At 31.5% G+C, this 19,103-nt stretch overlaps 1 long non-coding RNA gene across 1 annotated transcript; it reads left to right on the top strand.

Annotated features, from left to right (window-relative positions):
* The first annotated feature begins 6,873 nt into the window (after positions 1-6,873).
* Positions 6,874-7,682, top strand: LOC141700862 (uncharacterized). Its single transcript, XR_012566550.1, has 2 exons — positions 6,874-7,080; positions 7,255-7,682. It is a non-coding gene; the product is annotated as an uncharacterized LOC141700862 (long non-coding RNA).
* Positions 7,683-19,103: the final 11,421 nt, after the last annotated feature.

The following is a 19,103-nucleotide window of genomic DNA, read 5'->3' as shown; positions in this document are numbered from 1 at the left end:
GTTAAAATTTGCTTCCTCTTACCATATTAGCTATGGTTCATGTTTACCCCTGTTGTATTTAGTACGACAGTCTGTTCACTGGGACACTTGATACAGTATTATATGGGAGTTAAAATGTATATATTTGGCCTGAGGATTGGTTTGTTAATTTCTTGTTTCTGTTATTACTTTTTTCTTTATCTGTAGAAAGAATAATTTAGTGGCATGTGATTAACCACATATATCATATTGCATCCCTTTTTTTAAAGAGTTCATAAGTTACTTATTCTAACCAGTGCATACTCTCTATTTTGGTTAATCAGAATTATGTTTATTCGTGCCTTGAACACGTTGATTTTCCACATGCGTGTCTTTTATGTTATTTGGCAGGAAGAAATAAATTTTTTTAATGCTTTAAAGAACATTTTTCTTATTGTTTTGCTCCCAATTAATTACCACCCTCTAATCCCCTTAATTACCCCCATACGATGTATCTAAAATCTGTGACTAGTTAAATTTTCGTAAGTACTTCTAAAAAGATTGTATGTTCAAGTTTTTCGGGCTAGTAAGATTAATATCACTGTTGATATAACTTTTCCAGGCTCACTGTTACTATAACAATATAATCTATTTTCATATGTCTCAGTGTCTTCTTCTGTTTCCTCTAATTCTGGTGTAGATAGAAAGAGAAGGCAATTTATGGAATAAATACAGCAGACCATTACTTTTCCAAGACAAAATATAGCAAAATTGCATCAGCTATGACTAGGCTTCTCGCGATGGGCCGACCAATAAAGTTCGAACAAGAATGTCAATTGCATCAGCTATGATATTTGGGTCGGTATTCTGGAGAATGGGAATGTCACAGACGTCAATTCTAGATAGAATGGGACTACTTCAGGTTAAGTTGTTTTATATAAATGTTCTTTGTAAACATACATCGGATATATTAATGTAGAATGTTTATAGCTTTAGAATTTGAAATCTGAGTCGATGCCATTTTTAAAATCGAAATACAATACGTAAAATGTTTTGTTTTTCACATTATTTTCAAGTTGATTTTTTGCCAGTCACTGTTAGAGGACGAGACCGAAGATATGTACCATGCTGTTGAACAGAGTGACCTAGAATTTAATAGTACAAAGATCAATTCTGTAGGTGAGCAACTTACTTGTGTTCAAATAATTAACTTATCCTATGTGCTTGATAGCTTCCTCTATCGTTTCAACTTTTTACAAGTGATACAGAGGAAGATGAACAACATGCTGGGGCAATCCAAGGCAGCGTGAAAGATATAGATGAATCAATGAGGTAAAGGTCGTGCAAAAGTTTCTTTCGATATCTACGTTTTTATGTTAATTATGCATTTTAGAATATAGATGCATGATGAAGGTACTGAAGCACTCTTCTCTCAAAGTAGATGAGTGTGTTAAACATAATTTGCGAAAGGCGCATATCTCTCTGATATATAGGCACTTCTCGGGTGTTTATTAGCCAAAACATAATTAAAATTAAAAGTTAAGAATATGGTAGTAGATGGTTTGGGTACTAGCACCTAATTTATTTTTCTACAGATACTTTCTAACTGGTTAACGCGTCCCTACTGGGGTCAGACGGTCTGCTACAAACATTTATTAGATGGGACGTCGATGTGTTGCAGCTGTTTACGATTCAAGGTTGTGGTAGAGATTCTGCGTTACACCGGAAATATACTCTGAATTGTTAAACATAGATAAATATAACTTGTTCTAAATTAGAACAAAGAGAGTTGTCTTCCAATTTGTTTGGACATAATCACAAATGATTACCAGATTTCCAGAAGTATGTTAAAATTCTAAAATGAAAGTAGCTGCAAAAAACAATCCTGCTTCTTTTCCATTAATCCTTGAGTCCTTTAAACAAGAATTCTCATTTTATGCAATATTTTAGGTAGCTAAGTCATGTCAGATAGAGGAAGACATGATTTTAAACTCCACGTTATGTGGCTTGCATCCTCATATTCATAGTTTTTGTTATTCTGGTAATAACATGCAGTGAAGATTATAATTGGTGGTGGAGGGCTTACCCTACAGCAGGATCATCTTCCTTGTACCTGTTCCTCTACTCCATTTTCTACTTTTTCACAAAGTTGGAGATTATAAAGCTAGTTTCCGGTATCTTGTATTTTGGGTATATGTCAATCGCGTTGTTTGCCTTCTTTATCTTTGACTGGGACGATTGGCTTTTTTGCTTGGCTTCTATGATTTCCTTTGACATATCTGTTCCAAGTCAAATATGTTTAGATTGTTGGATGTAATAATTATTAAATTTGGGTTTTATTGTTTGTGGTTGTGATATTTATTTTAGACTTGGAATGTGTCTGAATTGACCACTTCTTGGAATATTTAATGTTAAGAAATTTGGTATCAATGTAGCTTTATGTTTATGTTGCATTGTTTGGTATTTTTTTGGTTGTAAATGTAATTGGTTCCTGTGGATGTGAACAGTATTAGGATGGCATGCAATATACAAGACATTAACATCACATTGGTAAATATAAACCGATGTAAAAAATATAAGAAAGACATCAGGTAAAATAATATTAAACAAAAAAGAACTAAAAAATCCGATGTGAAATAGTCATTTGACATCAGTTCTGAAAAGAAACTCAATGATTTCACATTGGATACAGAAACAAAACCGATGTCTAATCCTACATTTCATATGGGACGTCTAAATGAACCGATGTCTAATCCCGCATTTCACATCGGGCAAATAAATAAACCGATGTTGATTCTCTATTTTGACATCGGTTTGTTCGAATGAATTTTAATAAATGGCTTCTAGAGCTTGTAAAGTTTCATATTTTAATGGATAAATACCTCTTAATATACTCATATTCAATTAGAAATACTGTAATATAAGTTGAAATTTGTTGCAAAGACATCACAATTAATCTTAAAATCGATGTATAGCACCGTAATAGACATCGGTTGTTAACCGATGTCAAAGGCTAATGACATTTAACATCACACGCGAAGACATCAGTTCAGATTTTTTTTAATATCGGTTCAGAACCGATGTCTGATGCCATATTTCTAGTAGTGTGATCAAGGGAAGAGCAAAGCCCTGATCACTTCAAGCAAGAATTGGGTGGACTCCTCTAACTCTGAAGATGAAAATACATGATATGCACTGATGGACAGTCTTGATGATCCTGCTGCTTCTGAGCCTAAGGTATAAACTCCTTTCTTCACTTTTGATACTGAAAATATATCTGAATTGAAATCTATTCTTAAATCTTTGCATGGTAGTTTTAAGAATAAGACTTTAGAAAATGATAGACTTATAACTGAAATTAAGACATTGAAATCTAGGAATGATCAGTTAGAGTCTGACTTGATACATCAGATAGATTTGAAGAAAGAATGTAAGAGAGCTAAACATACAATTAAGATTCTTGAGGCTAGATACAGTATGTTAGAAAAGAATCTAGAGAATGAGAGAAAAACCCTTAAAGCCTGGACTGATTCAGGAAAAAAGGTTCATGAGACGATCTCAAAGAAACACTGGAAAGAATGCCTAGGCTATAAAGATGGAATTAAGGATGTTGACACTGAAAATAAAATTTTCCTTAAAACTCCTGTTAAGTTTATTTCATCAGAAGCTGATGAACCCAAATCTACTTTTGAAAAGGGTTCAACATCAGTATCACAAGAAGAACTGGTAAATGATAAAACTCAAAGAAAGAAAAGCAAGGAAACCATTAAGTCTGTTAAGAAAAAAAGGAATATAGGACTTTTATCAGCAAATTAATTGAAAAAGAAAATATCTGAGATTATTGACTTAGGACATTTTTACATCAATAATAAATTGAATTTAAAGTGCTTATGTTTATGTATTATCTAAGATTTAAAATCTTATATCACTCGGTACCCTTTCTCCTAGTACAAAATTTGTGCAACAAATAAAAAATATTGACTAACTAAAATTTATTAAAATTAACAATATTTTTTAAGATAGAAAAACTGGTAAAAAATAACTATCCACACATGTTTTATTTTAAATTTATCCATATTAAACATGTACACGACAGAGCACATTTAAAAGTCCAGTAACAATATGCATGTAAATTTGGCATCAAGTATATAACCGTTTGTGAAATTTTGTACTTTTATATGATTATAATTAAAATTTCACTGCTCACTGGTATTGGTAAGTGGTTGTTAAGTAAACATTTAGGTGTGGAAGACAGTTCACCATAATTCATAAATACATAACTGATATTGTATAAACATGGTCTTACTGATCCTCTGTAGTCCATCACTTTACTCTGAACACCAAGTCGTTAAAAATAATCAAAGATGGTTAAGAATTCTGGGCACAAAAAGGTGTATGGCCGAGAACCCAGAGTCAGACTTCCAATAATAACAGCTGCAAGAATTTTTCAATTGACACAGGAACTAGGTCACAGCAATGATGGGCAAACCATTGAATGGCTTCTCCGTGAAGCTGAGCCTGCTATCAGGCATTATACAGGTACCGGATCAATGCCTTATGTCCCTGAATCAACTCGGTCCCTGAGTCTCCCCATGTCTCCATCATCCTCATTTGCACCTGTAAGTGCTACTTCAACCATGAGTATCCCCCTGTCTCCGTTGTCCTCCTTTGCTACTTCAACCATGAGTCTCCCCCTATCTCCCCTGTGCTCCTTTGATACTTCGACCATGAATCTCTCCATGTCTCCACCATCCTCCTTTGCACCTGTAAGTGCTACTTCAACCCTCACTGTGACACCTCCTGGTCTTGTCTTGGTGCAAACATTAATGTGTAGCTTGGCATCTTCACATGAATCTTTTGTGGGACCTGCACTAAACCGTCCTATACCTACCATGCTAACGGGGTCAACAATTCGGGTTCCGTCCACAAGGGGAATGGTTGCTCCTACAATGGTTGATCTTGTGCCAGCATATGGATCATACATGGTGCCTCAGCAAAATATTGGAATGGCTCAGTCTGGCATGGGGGTAGTACCCACAACTGTTGTTCCTGAATCTTATATAATGCCACAAGAAAATGCTGGGCTTCCTGAGCTACCTGGCATTGAGTTTGATAATTCAGAGTTTTTTATGTCACTGCTGCAGGGAAATGACGTAGCAAATGAGGGTAGATGGTTCAATGATCAGAATGATCTTCATAATCATTAGATAAGTGATCCTTGAGATGTTATAATTATTTATCTCCTAAAAAGATGGTTATGTCACATGTAGAATTTAATCTCTTTTAATTTTTTTTCATTTTTAGTTATCACCCACAAAGGTGATTATGTCATATCTTAAATTTAGTTTTTTATATTTTATTTTATTTTCTCTTTGTTATTTAAGATAATTAATTAAACAACTTTTCAAATTTAATCTTTTAAGATCGGGATAATGATGATCTTGATTTGCAATTCTTAGGATTTGTTATCATTTCAAACCAGAAAGTTTGTAGCTAATTTTTACAATATTCATGCTTCTTACCTTCACTACAAGAAAACAAGGTTAAATACAACTGATTTAAATTCGGCCGGGGTTAAATTCGACCGCAAGCGGTCGAATCCTTTGGACACGGCTAAATTCGATCGGCCTCAGTCGAATTCAAACGGTTGTATTTAAACAGTCGTATTTACAATCAATTTTAACTGAAAACGGTTGAAATTAAAACGGTCGAAATTAAACTAGTCGAATTTCCGTTCGAATTTAGCCCCAAAAAAAATGGAGGGAATTTTCCCGCTAAGTAATTTATTTGCCACTCCTAAATTTAACCGATTTCGGTCAAATTTTATATTTAAAAATGGAGGGAAATTTACCCATACTTTTGCACTTTTAAAAAAAATGAGGGAAATTTCCCGCCCATTTTGAAGGTATATTTCAACGAAATTCGGTTGTATTTATAACTTTTTTCAATTTAATTTTTAATAAAAAAAATTATTTAAATGTTAGTGAATATTTTGAAATTATGGATATTTAAAAGTTATCCAAATAAAAAAAATTAGTTCTTGAAAAAATAAATTATGCGCTATAAGAATTTTCAAATTTCTTTATTTGTTTAAAAAATATAATTGATGCTAGTTATGAGTATAAGTCTAACCGATATTTGACTTTTAAAATGACAAACCAAATAAAATTATTTTGATATGAAATTTTGGTCATAACACTAATATATATATAAGCATCCATACGGTTGAATCGATGGAAAAAATTTATAAAAAAAAAATAAAACACCAATTCAAGACTAAATACTAATTAGCTGTACTGGTCAAACTGTTGCCTGACTATTAAAATGGCAAATTAAATAAAATTATTTTGATTTGAAACTTTCATTATATCACTAATATATATATATATTTATATCACTAGTTAGTTATACTAGTCAAACTCATGTTTGACTTTTAAAATGGGAAACCAAATAAAATTATATTGTTATGAAACTTCGGTTAAATCATTAATATATATATATATATATATATATATATATATTGACATCCTTACGGTTAGATCAAGTGCATTGAAAAGAAATTAATTTAAAAATAAATTAAATATTTTTACACATAAAAAGTTTCAAAATCGTGACAAAAAAGCATCAAAATTTTATTTTATATAATATATTATTTGAAAAACATTTTGAAAATTACTTTCTTAAAAACAAAAATAAAATGTTTTCATCTTTTAAAATATTAAAAGCCCAACCCAATCATCCTAATATAAGGCCAGACCAAACTTAAATAATTTTATAAACTGATTTATACCAAGCCCATTAGTATTCAAATCAGCCCAATTCATTAAAAAAACCCTACAATCTTGGCCGTCCATCTCATTCAATATCTAATCCTAGCCGTACATGTGAAAACAAATATACACTAAAATAGGGTTTACTACTAAGCTGTGTGTATGTGCCTCTCAGCCGTGTCTCAATTCTCTCTTATTCTCTCTCAAGAACTCGGCTGATATCTTTTATTTTCCGTCGAGTTCATCAATGATTCCGAACCAATCTCAAATAATCTTTCTCTATCAGATACTATACACTCTATTCGAGCTATTCAATTGCAAAATCTGTTGAATCGTTCATTAAATTGGATGGGTTGGTAAAATCGAATAATTTTTGATCAAATCCACTTGAGTTCTAATCGATAGAACTTGAGTTTGATTCGAAATCAAAATTCACACACACGATTACACGGATATATGTATATTTAGGCTAGATTTATGTTCAAATTATTATAACCCTAATTTATGTTTGAGTGTTTTTGTGCAGAATTAATGAAGAATGAAGAAGAAACTGATGGATTAAGAAGCTAAAATGGCAGAGACATGAAAATCAGTGCCAAATCAACACAAGTCGATGGGTCAACTTGGCCGACTCACTGAGTTGACTCGGACGATTCACTGAGTCAACTGGTCGAGTCTGAAAAAATATTTTGGAAATTTGCTTCAAGATGAGCAACTAATTGTCGAGGTGCTCACATTTTTTATCTACGCTCATATATCTATTTATGTTGTAATTTAGAATAGAATTTTTTAAAGTTATTCCTAGGAGGACTATACACCTATGATAGCTTTGTATGATTGTAAACTATAATTTGATATTATTGCTTTTAATTAAGATTCAATTAAAAATTGAGTTTTGCCGGAGTCGTCATCGGTTTTTGTTTGAAATTAACCGGATTTAAGGTTGGGATTGGACTGTTGTTTGTTGTGTTGATTGTCCTTTACCATTATACAAAAATGGACATAAAAACAGAGCAACCAATTCATTTTGATGCCAAAACAAACTTGGTCCGTGCTTGTTCGTGGTTACTGGAACACATGACCGGAAACTGGGTTCCGATTAATCATTTTATTTTTTTAAAAATTGGTGTTGGTTAAATCGACCGAATATGGTTAAATTTAGAATTGTATTTTCAATCAGATGCAGTCGAATTCAAGTTTTGGGCGGGCCTTTTAGCTTTTTCAAAAAATTCATTTTTTTGAGTGGAAATTTCAAATTTCAAACAAAAATTTAAATTTAACCGTCTTCGGTCGAATTTTTTCGGTTGAATTTAAGCGGTCATATTTATTCGGTCGTAATTAGACGGTCGAATTTAGTTAAATACGACCGAACTTCTAAATTCGACTCCCTTTATTACAACCGATTTAAAATCAGTCGAAATAAGATAAATTTGACCGTGCGCGATCGAATTAAGCTAAATTCGACCGATTTTTTTCGGTCGAATTTAGCCTTTTTCTTGTAGTGCTTCTATCTTAATAATCTTGTTAACTTTGCATCTAAATTAATGAGATAATTTGACTTTAGAATTACAAGAAGTAAAGGTAATTCTATTTCTCTGAAAGTGAACTTTAGCATAAAAAAAAATTAATTTTGGGCATTGTCCAAGTAGTAATTTTAGGTATTTAACTATAAATTTATAATGTATGTTACCAAAGTCATTGTTAGAGTAATTTAACAATTAAATCCAAAATTTTATTAAATGAGTTATTATTGGGGTAAAAAACAAAGGGATTCAATATATTACAAATTAAATATAATGTAAAAATATTTTCTCTTAGAGTATTGGAAAAAATGTTCCAACCTATACCAAAAGTTCACCTACAAGCAAATTATTAGATGGGAAAAATCTTATAGAACATATGGTTAAATTCAATTTGAGTATCTTGTTTACTTATTTTGAAACAATAGACATTTTATTATTGATATTTGATAAGAAAAGATGCAATATATTTTATTTAAAGTTCTATTTAAAGTGAATTTCAATTTAATTATCAAAAAATTATTGGAATGTGAAATATGAAATAAGAAAGTATATAATATTTTCAATTAAATTTACTAAAATAATATATATCAATAAGTATGGTCAATGCCTTCCTCGGTCCAAAAAAAAAATATCAGTTCCAATAAATAATTTAATTTATTAAATTTTCAAACCAAAAAAATAGAAATAATTTAAATTTAGTTACTTGTGATTTGTAAAAATCGGGAATCGGGGAATATCGGTGGTGCTACCAATTTGGGATTAATTGAAACAGGAGATTAATCGTAGTAAAAAACGGATGTATTATAATATTAAATTATATTTAATATATTATTATGATTATATTAGTTATTTATTAACAAATATATATTTATTATATCTTAATTTTTATATTTATTCATATTTAAATGAATATAATAATTTTAATTTTATTAAATAATTATATATACTCCAATACAGAAAAATTCCTAAGGACTAATCGGATTTCAAAAATTGAATCTGTTGGATACCTTGCGGGGGATTAATCGCGAATTAATTGGTTAAATTGGAGATTTTTAGAACACTTCTTGTGATTATTATTTGCTTTTAGTTGAAGAATACTTGAAATATACCTTACACATTATTACACTTTAGTTGTCTTTATAATTATTTACATTTTAACATAAATAAAAAAAATTGTAACATATGATCTCATCAAGAAATAGTGATCGTAATTTTATTACAAAAACAATTAATTTAATGCTTGAGTTTGAAACCTAGCAACCATATGATCTGATTTTATGGGAAAAATTATAAGGGAAGAAATGAAAACCAAAATATATAATTAATTTTGGTAACCTTATATACAAAAGGAACCACGTTTAAGGTTTGATGAAGTCAGTGGTCTCTATTTAAGGAATAGTACATAGATAGATATAACAAAAGTAAAGTGTTCACTAATAACTACTATAAAATTGACAAATTAGATTAGATAGTAGAAACCACAACTATGTAGTGCACAACACTCAAATTTCCGAGCCCCTATAAATTAATGAGAGCCATTAATTGGAACATTAATCGGACTGATTAATCGGAACATTAATAGGGAGAATATAAATATTATTTTTAACTTTTATTATTATAAAATGATAAATATGTCAAATATTTATTTGACAAAAGAAATTAGATTGGTATTAAACAATATCTACACATTTGACATTCGTTATTTACTAATTATTGAGTTTACAATATTAACTAATATTTCAATTCACACTTCTAAAATAATTACAATATGTCATTTTATATTTCAAGTGGGAAAATAAATAGTTTAGATTACTTATTACTTTTTACCAATACTTTATATTAGAAATTGGCATGATATTGTGTAAAATTATCAAATTAATGAATTAAAATCATAAAAAGGTAAAAAACAATGATTTTTAATTATTTTTCGACCAGACCGCCTATGACCGCTTAGCCCGCCTAATTTTGATTTTGACCCTATTTTCAGCAAAAAGGCATGAATCACCACCTAGGTCCGAGTCAGGGCGTTTTACCACCGCCTAAGGCATAAGAACCGCCTAGACGGTCACCTAGACCGATTTTTAGAACATTGGAAGAGACTATCAAACTCCTAAAGCATGATTAAAATTTACATACAATAAAAGCATATTTAACTTTCAATAAATAAAATGAATTAAGAATAAAATCCAAATTATTATTATTTTTGTAGCAATCAATTATACATAATCATAACAAAATTCTTATAGTAATGACTATAACTAAAAAAATAACATGACAGTATTAGTTTTTATTTTTATTTGTCACCACTATTTACAAACTTTTATGTTGAATCATTAAATTGTATTTTAGAAAACTAGATTTTTTTAAAAATACTTCATATTTTTAATCCTCTAAATATTTTTGAAATATATATTATCATTTAGTCAAACTAATATGGGCCTGAAATTAGCCCGGTGAAAAACCAAAATACCCACCATTTGGGGGCTTAGTACCTAAAATACCATTTGGCGGGACGGAGTGTCCAAATTACCTGTTGAATACGCATGTCCAACATGCGAATTTCGTTTTTTTAAAATTTATAAAGGATACACATATGTGAAATGCGTATTCATTTTTTTATTTTTAGGGAATACGCATGTGTGAAATGTGTATTCCTTATTTTTCAAAAAAGTGAGTACGCATAGCCCACATGTGTGTCCTTTATAAAAAAACTGAAGGTTGTATACGCAGTAATGTAATGCGTAATCTGTCGGTATTCTGGACAGTTCGCGCGTATCTGGGTATTTTTGGCAGTTGGGGCTGGAAAATGGGGTATCTGGACATTCTTTCAAATTAGCCTACAAGCACAAATAATATTGAATTAATTAAACCTCATATGTTACATTTGTAGCCAAGGCCCAGAGAAACTTCTCTAACATTTGTTGTCAATGGCTAACTAATGTTGTGCTTATCTTGGAGCAGAAAAATGACTAGTAATCCTATAATATACGAAGTTTAGAATTAAGTAAACTTTCACTATTATTATTATTATTATTATTATTATTATTATTATTATTATTATTATTATTATTATTATTATTATTATTATTATCATTATCATTATCATTATAATTCTTGTTGTTGTTGTTTTTATTGTTGTTGTTATTATTAATAAATGTTATTATTATGATTATGATTATTATTATTATTATTATTCTTATATGAGTATATGTGATTAATTTCAAACTTATATTGATCTTAAATGTACATTGTATTTTTTATCATGTTCGCATTTATAAAATAAAAATATCAACATAAGTTAATTAAAAAATAAGTGAAAAAATAATTCATATATATAATCATGTGAAATAAGAAGTAAAAATTCATATTTACGCACAATTTTATAGAAATATGTATATATATTATGCTTTTTGTACATATATATTCGAATTCACACACATACACTAAATACAATATTTACCCATAAATATATTATTCTATACATTTTGTATGGGGTAATCAAAGTGAAAAGAGCAATATTCAGCTAAATTTTCATATTTCCTATATTAACACTCAAGAAAAGTTATCAATTAATCATATAGTGTCATTAAGATAAAAATAAAAAGTACTACTATTTTTAAATAGGCTTAATAAAGCTAAAATAATAGCGTTGTATCTTTAAACTTCCTTTAACTTTTATATTGTTACGGAGAAACATTGGCTAAATTTGATCAAAATGTTTTGGTCATATTTAAGCAAAAATGACCGCCAATGGTCAAATTAAGTTAAATATGACTGAATTGCATCGGTCATTATTAGGATGGTCAAATTTAGCTAAAAGGGTCAAATTTAATTAAATTTGACGTACTAGGCCGGTCAAATTTAGCTAAATAGGTCAAATTTAGTTAAATTTGATGGACTAAAATGATTGCTCAATTTTTCAATTTTGATAGACTAAAATTGACTTCGAACAGTCAATTTTATATTTTGACTTTTGTCATCAAAAATTTCGATAAAAATTGAATTTCCCGCCTGTTGTTACAAATGTGTCGGCCAACGAGTTAAAATCAATCAATTTTATAAATTTGACTAGGTTACTTTTGGTCAAAATTATAAATATGACTCCATTGGAGTTGGTCGAGTTTATAAAAGCGACAAATTTTGATCAAATTTAAAGTACAAAATATGATTACTATTAAAAAAATAAAAAGTTCCTTGCATCTGAAAAATGTGCAAGTACTTTTATTTAAATTCACTAAAAAAAATTCATACATAGTAGACACAAAGGTTCTCTAGCATATTGTAAAATTTTACTCTTAACTAATTATTTGTTTATCAGGTGTTCTACAAAGATAAACCATAGTAAATTTATATTGAATAATTATTTGCGTTAAATTTGTGACGTAGCTTTGAAGCTAATTTACTAAGTCTATATCTTCAAGGCAATAAACAACTTTCCTGGTGTTCTATTAGGTGTTTTACAGAGATAGACATATAAATGTGTCACACCATAGTTCTTCCATTTTCTTTGAGATGTCGTTCCTGAAGAAGGAAACTGCATATCCTCACAAAGACTCCATACTAGCGATCCTAAATAACAACATGTAACTGAAGGTGCTTCAGTTCTTCCAAACTTTATAATCATTCTCAACGGTTAATCTGCTTCCAAGAAATACCGATAAGTGCCATAAAAACTAGTTTTACCACCATGCTTTAGTTGATTGGATTTTTACTTGTCCCTTACAAATATGACATTCATCAAACTAAGTCATCACAGCTCTCACAAGTCGCACATATATGGCCATGGTCTCATCTCTCGCCTCAAATTCTCCATTGACCTGGGACACCACAAGTTTCGAGTCTCCACAGACCTTCAAGTTTTTAACCCTCAAGGTTCCAGCTAAGCCAAGTCCTGCAATGTGGGCTTCATATTCCGCCTCATTATTTGTGGTAGGAAAATCTTACTTTATATTATACTCAATCAAGACACCATCGAGGCTTTGTAAAACCATCCCAGCTCCACTTGAATTTTTTCAATGCCCCATTAAATAGAGCATTCAGAACTCTTTGTTCTCAACTATCTTTTCTCCATCTTGGCCATCCATGCCTTGAGTTATATCTTCCTGCCCCCGACTTCTTGGTTGTCGATAGTACATTTAACCACGAAGTCAGTCAAGACCTGAGCTATGATCGATGTTCTAGGCTTATACTTAATGTCAAATTCTTCAAGCTCTATGGCCCATTTGATCAGCCTTCCACTGACCTTAGAATTATGGATGATGTTTCTCAAAGGCTTATATTTTAACAATTCGATTTTATGTGCTTGGAAGTAGGGACGTAACTTTCTTAAAGTCATGACCAAGGCCAAAGCAAACTTTACTATAGTTAAATAGTTCAACTCAGCTGCGTGTAGAATCTTGTTGACATAATAGATATGTTTATGGGTTTTGGCTTCCTTTTTTACCAATACAACGCTCAAGGCTCTTTCAAAAACAACCAAGTACAAATACAGAGTTTCATTCTGAACTGGTTTGGCCAATAACGGGGCTTGAACCTTGTATTTCTTTAATTCCTTAAACGACATCTGACATTCATCGGTCCAGGAAAAATCTTTTACTTTCTTTAAAGATTTGAAGAATGGCTGGCACTTGTCTCCGGACTTGGAGATGAACCGTCCCAAAGCAGTAATCATTTCATTGTGTTTCTGAATGTCCTTTACAGAGCGTGGATGTTCCATATCCAGAATGGCCTTTATCATGTTAGGATTGGCCTCAATTCCCCTCTTGGAGACCATTAATCCTAAAAACTTTCCAGATCCTACACCAAAAGCACACCTGGTGAAATTCAACATCATCTTGTGATATCTCAAAACCTCAAAAGTTTCCCTCAAATGGGCTATATGATCAACCTTTAGAAGGCTCTTGACTAATATGTCATCTTCTTAGACCTCCATTATTTTTCCAATAAGATCCTTAAAAATCTTATTCACCAACCATTGGTAAGTGGCTCCTGCATTCTTGAGACCAAATGCCATAATCAAGATAATAAAAAATACCAAAGTTGGTGATGAATAATACCTTTTGGATTGTCATTTTTATGCATTTTGATTTGATTATAGCCGCTAAATCCATCCATGAAACTCAGCATCTCATGCCCTCCAGTGGAATCTATTAAAGTCTCTATCTGTGGGAAAGGAAAATTATCCTTTGGGCATGCATCGTTCAGATTAGTGAAGTCAACATACATCTTTCACTTTCCATTAGCTTTTTTCACCATCACCGGATTAGCCAACCATTCCATGAATTGTATTTCCTCATTGAACCCAATGTCTAAGAGCTTTTTTACCTCATGTTTTATGGCCTCTTTTCTTTTTAAAGCAAAACTCATTTTCTTTTGTTTTACTGTATTTCGGTTAGGGTCGATATTTAGCTTATGAGTTATCAATTCAAAACAATGCTCGGCATATCAACTGCTGACCACGCAAAAATGTCATTGTTCTCTTGTCAGAACTTTATCAACGTCAGGGGTTCCTTTAAAGAAGCTCCAATAAAAGTCATCTTTTTCCGGTCGCTGGGAGTCAAGGGAATTGGGATTAAATCTTTTGTTGGCTTTGTTATATATTGAATTCTCAATGATCAGAAGAAGCTCAGGATCTGGCTGTTCAGATGTCATCGGGATCTGATGTACCGTCAGGATTTGGTATGTCATCAGGATTTGTATGACATCAGTATTTGAAGACAGTCAGCATTAGAGGATTTGTTCTGTTCCTTATAATGTGGAGCAGATATCTGTTACGTCTGAGAGATAGGACTTTATCTGTTTAGTTTAAGATATGTATCAGTTTCGGTTAGTTTTTGATAATGTATATCTTAGATTAATATGTTGTAGTTGTGTAGTATATAAACACAGTTTAGGTCATCACTTAGTGAACAACACTCGAGGATCATTCGACCTAGCAGCTCTCAAGAACATCGGTATTTCTTGAGAGGATTTTGTAACAGTTTTTATCATAAATATAAAAAGCTGTTATATTTTATTACTTGTTCGAAATATTTATACAATTGTATCAAACCCCCCCCCCCCTTGAACAATTGTATCTCAACTGGGAAACAATTGGTATCAGAGCACACTGATAAATTTATAATCAGAAACGATCTAAACATGTCTCTGAACAAGTATGAAAGTATTAAAATTCTCATTCTAAAAGACTGAATATCCAACATGGAAGGTGATGATGCTCATGTACCTGGAAGCTACAGATCCAGATTATCTAGACGTAATCAATGATGGACCCTTCATGCCAACAAAACTGGTGCCTGCAACTCCTCCGGTTGCTGAACACTATCAACTGAAGGAGAAGACAGAATGGACACCAGAAGAGAAAATAGTTGTGCTGAAAGATGCAAAGGTAAGAAACATTTTGCATAACAGTCTTAATTCTGTGATGTCAAATAGGGTCATAGCCTACAAGACTGCCAAAGAAATATGGGATGCTCTTGAAACTCAATGTCAAGGAACCATGGCCATCAAGAAGAACAAAAGGGATGTTTAGATTCAAGAATATGAACACTTTGAGGCCAAGCCTGATGAAAGTCTCACTGATATCTATGACAGATTTCTGACTCTACTCAACAATCTGTCTTTGGTAGGAAAGGTGTATGATCGAGAGGATTCAAACACCAAGTTTTTAAGAGCATTAAGTGAAGAATGGGAGACTCAGACTTCTATCATATGATATCAGTATGATTTGGACGTAATTACTCTGGATGAAGTCTATGGCATGCTAAGAACTCATAATTTGGAGGTTCAGCAAAGGAGAGAGAGGAAAAGCAACAAAGGGAAATCTGTTGCTTTGAAAGTTAATGATAAAGCTTCAAAAGAAAAGTCTGTTGGAGCTGTACGAAAGAAGAACAAATTGCCAGAATTAGATATTGATGATTCATCATCATATCCTGATGATGATACTGATTCTGAAACTGATGAGAACATGACAAATTCTGATGTCATGCAAATGGCTGCATTACTGGTTAAGGGCTTCAGGAGAATGCAATTCAGGAAGTCTAGGAACAACAGAAGCTTCAGGAAGAAGTTCATTGGAGGTGAAAAGAAGTCAATTGGGAGAAAAGATGGAAAGGACTCTAAAGCTGGGAAGCTAGACAGGACAAAGATCAAGTGTTACAACTGTGATGAACCTTATCACTTTGCCTCAGAGTGCAAGAAAACAAAGCATGATCAAGGGAAGAGCAAAGCCCTGATCACTTCAAGCAAGAATTGGGTGGACTCCTCTGACTCTGAAGATGAAAATACATGATATGCACTGATGGACAGTCTTGATGATCCTGCTGCTTCTGAGCCTAAGGTATAAACTCCTTTCTTCACTTTTGATACTGAAAATATATCTGAATTGAAATCTATTCTTAAATCTTTGCATGGTAGTTTTAAGAATAAGACTTTAGAAAATGATAGACTTATAACTGAAATTAAGACATTGAAATCTAGGAATGATCAGTTAGAGTCTTACTTGATACATCAGATAGATTTGAAGGAAGAATGTAAGAGAGCTAAACATACAGTTAAGATTCTTGAGGCTAGATACAGTATGTTAGAAAGGAATCTAGAGAATGAGAGAAAAACCCTTAAAGCCTGGACTGATTCAGGAAAAAAGGTTCATGAGATGATCTCAAAGAAAACCTGGAAAGAATGCCTAGGCTATAAAGATGGAATTAAGGATGTTGACACTGAAAATAAAATTTCCCTTAAAACTCCTGTTAAGTTTATTTCATCAGAAGCTGATGAACCCAAATCTACTTTTGAAAAGGGTTCAACATCAGTATCACAAGAAGAACTGGTAAATGATAAAACTCAAAGAAAGAAAAGCAAGGAAACCATTAAGTCTGTTAAGAAAAAAAAGAACATAGGACTTTTATCAGCAAATTAATTGAAAAAGAAAATATCTAAGGTTATTGACATAGGACATTTTTACATCAATAATAAATTGAATTTAAAGTGCTTATGTTTATGTATTATCTAAGATTTAAAATCTTATATCACTCGGTACCCTTTCTCCTAGTACAAAATTTGTGCAACAAATAAAAAATATTGACTAACTAAAATTTATTAAAATTAACAATATTTTTTAAGATAGAAAAATTGGTAAAAAATAACTATCCACACATGTTTTATTTTAAATTTATCCATATTAAACATGTACACGACAGAGCACATTTAAAAGTCCAGTAACTATATGCATGTAAATTTGGCATCAAGTATATAACCGTTTGTGAAATTTTGTACTTTTATATGATTATAATTAAAATTTCACTGCTCACTGGTATTAGTAAGTGGTTGTTAAGTAAACATTTAGGTGTGGAAAACAGTTCACCATAATTCATAAATACATAACTGATATTGTATAAATATGGTCTTACTAATCCTTTGTAGTCCATCACTTTACTCTGAACACCAAGTCCGTTAAAAATAATCAAAGATGGTTAAGAATTCTGGGCACAAAAAGGTGTATGGCGGAGAACCCAGAGTCAGACTTCCAATAATAACAGCTGCAAGAATTTTTCAATTGACACAGGAACTAGGTCACAACAATGATGGGCAAACCATTGAATGGCTTCTCCGTGAAGCTGAGCCTGCTATCAGGCGTTATACAGGTACCGGATCAATGCCTGATGTCCCTGAATAAAGTCATTAAATAGGCTTAATAAAGCTAAAATAATAGCGTTGTATTTTTAAACTTCCTTTAACTTTTATATTGTTACGGAGAAACATTGGATCAAAATGTTTTGGTCATATTTAAGCAAAAATGACCGCCAATGGTCAAATTAAGTTAAATTTGACTGAATTGCATCGGTCATTATTAGGATGGTCAAATTTAGTTAAAAAGGTAAAATTTAATTAAATTTGACGTACTAGGCCGGTCAAATTTAGCTAAATAGGTCAAATTTAGTTAAATTTGACGGACTAAATATGATTGCTCAAATTTTCAATTTTGATAGACTAAAATTGACTTCGAACAGTCAATTTTATATTTTGACTTTTGTCATCAAAAATTTCGATAAAAATTGAATTTCCCGCTTGTTGTTACAAATGTGTCGGCCAACGAGTTAAAATCAATCAATTTTATAAATTTGACTAGGTTATTTTTGGTCAAAATTATAAATATGACTCCATTTGAGTTGGTCGAGTTTATAAAAGCGACAAATTTTGATCAAATTTAAAGTACAAAATATGATTACTATTAAAAAAATAAAAAGTTCCTTGCTTCTGAAAAATGTGCAAGTACTTTTTTTTAAATTCACTAAAAAAAATTCATACATAGTAGACACAAAGGTTCTCTAGCATATTGTAAAATTTTACTCTTAACTAATTATTTGTTTATCAGGTGTTCTACAAAGATAAACCATAGTAAATTTATATTGAATAATTATTTGTGTTAAATTTGTGACGGAGCTTTGAAGCTAATTTACTAAGTCTATATCTTCAAGGCAATAAACAACTTTCCTGGTGTTCTATTAGGTGTTTTACAGAGATAGACATATAAATGTGTCACACCATAGTTCTTCCATTTTCTTTGAGACGTCTTTCCTGAAGGAGGAAACTGCATATCCTCACAAAGACTCCATACTAGCGATCCTAAATAACAACATGTAACTGAATGTGCTTCAGTTCTTCCAAACTTTATAATCATTCTCAACGGTTTATCTGGTTCCAAGAAATACTGATAAGTGCCATAAAAACTAGTTTTACCACCATGCTTTAGTTGATTGGCTTTTTACTTGTCCCATACAAATATGACATTCATCAAACTAAGTCATCACAGCTCTCACAAGTCGCACATATATGGCCATGGTGTCATCTCTCG

Source organism: Apium graveolens, unplaced genomic scaffold (assembly GCF_009905375.1).
Source record: "Apium graveolens cultivar Ventura unplaced genomic scaffold, ASM990537v1 ctg2999, whole genome shotgun sequence".
NCBI lineage: Eukaryota > Viridiplantae > Streptophyta > Magnoliopsida > Apiales > Apiaceae > Apium > Apium graveolens.
This window is presented reverse-complemented; position numbering and strand designations above follow the sequence as displayed.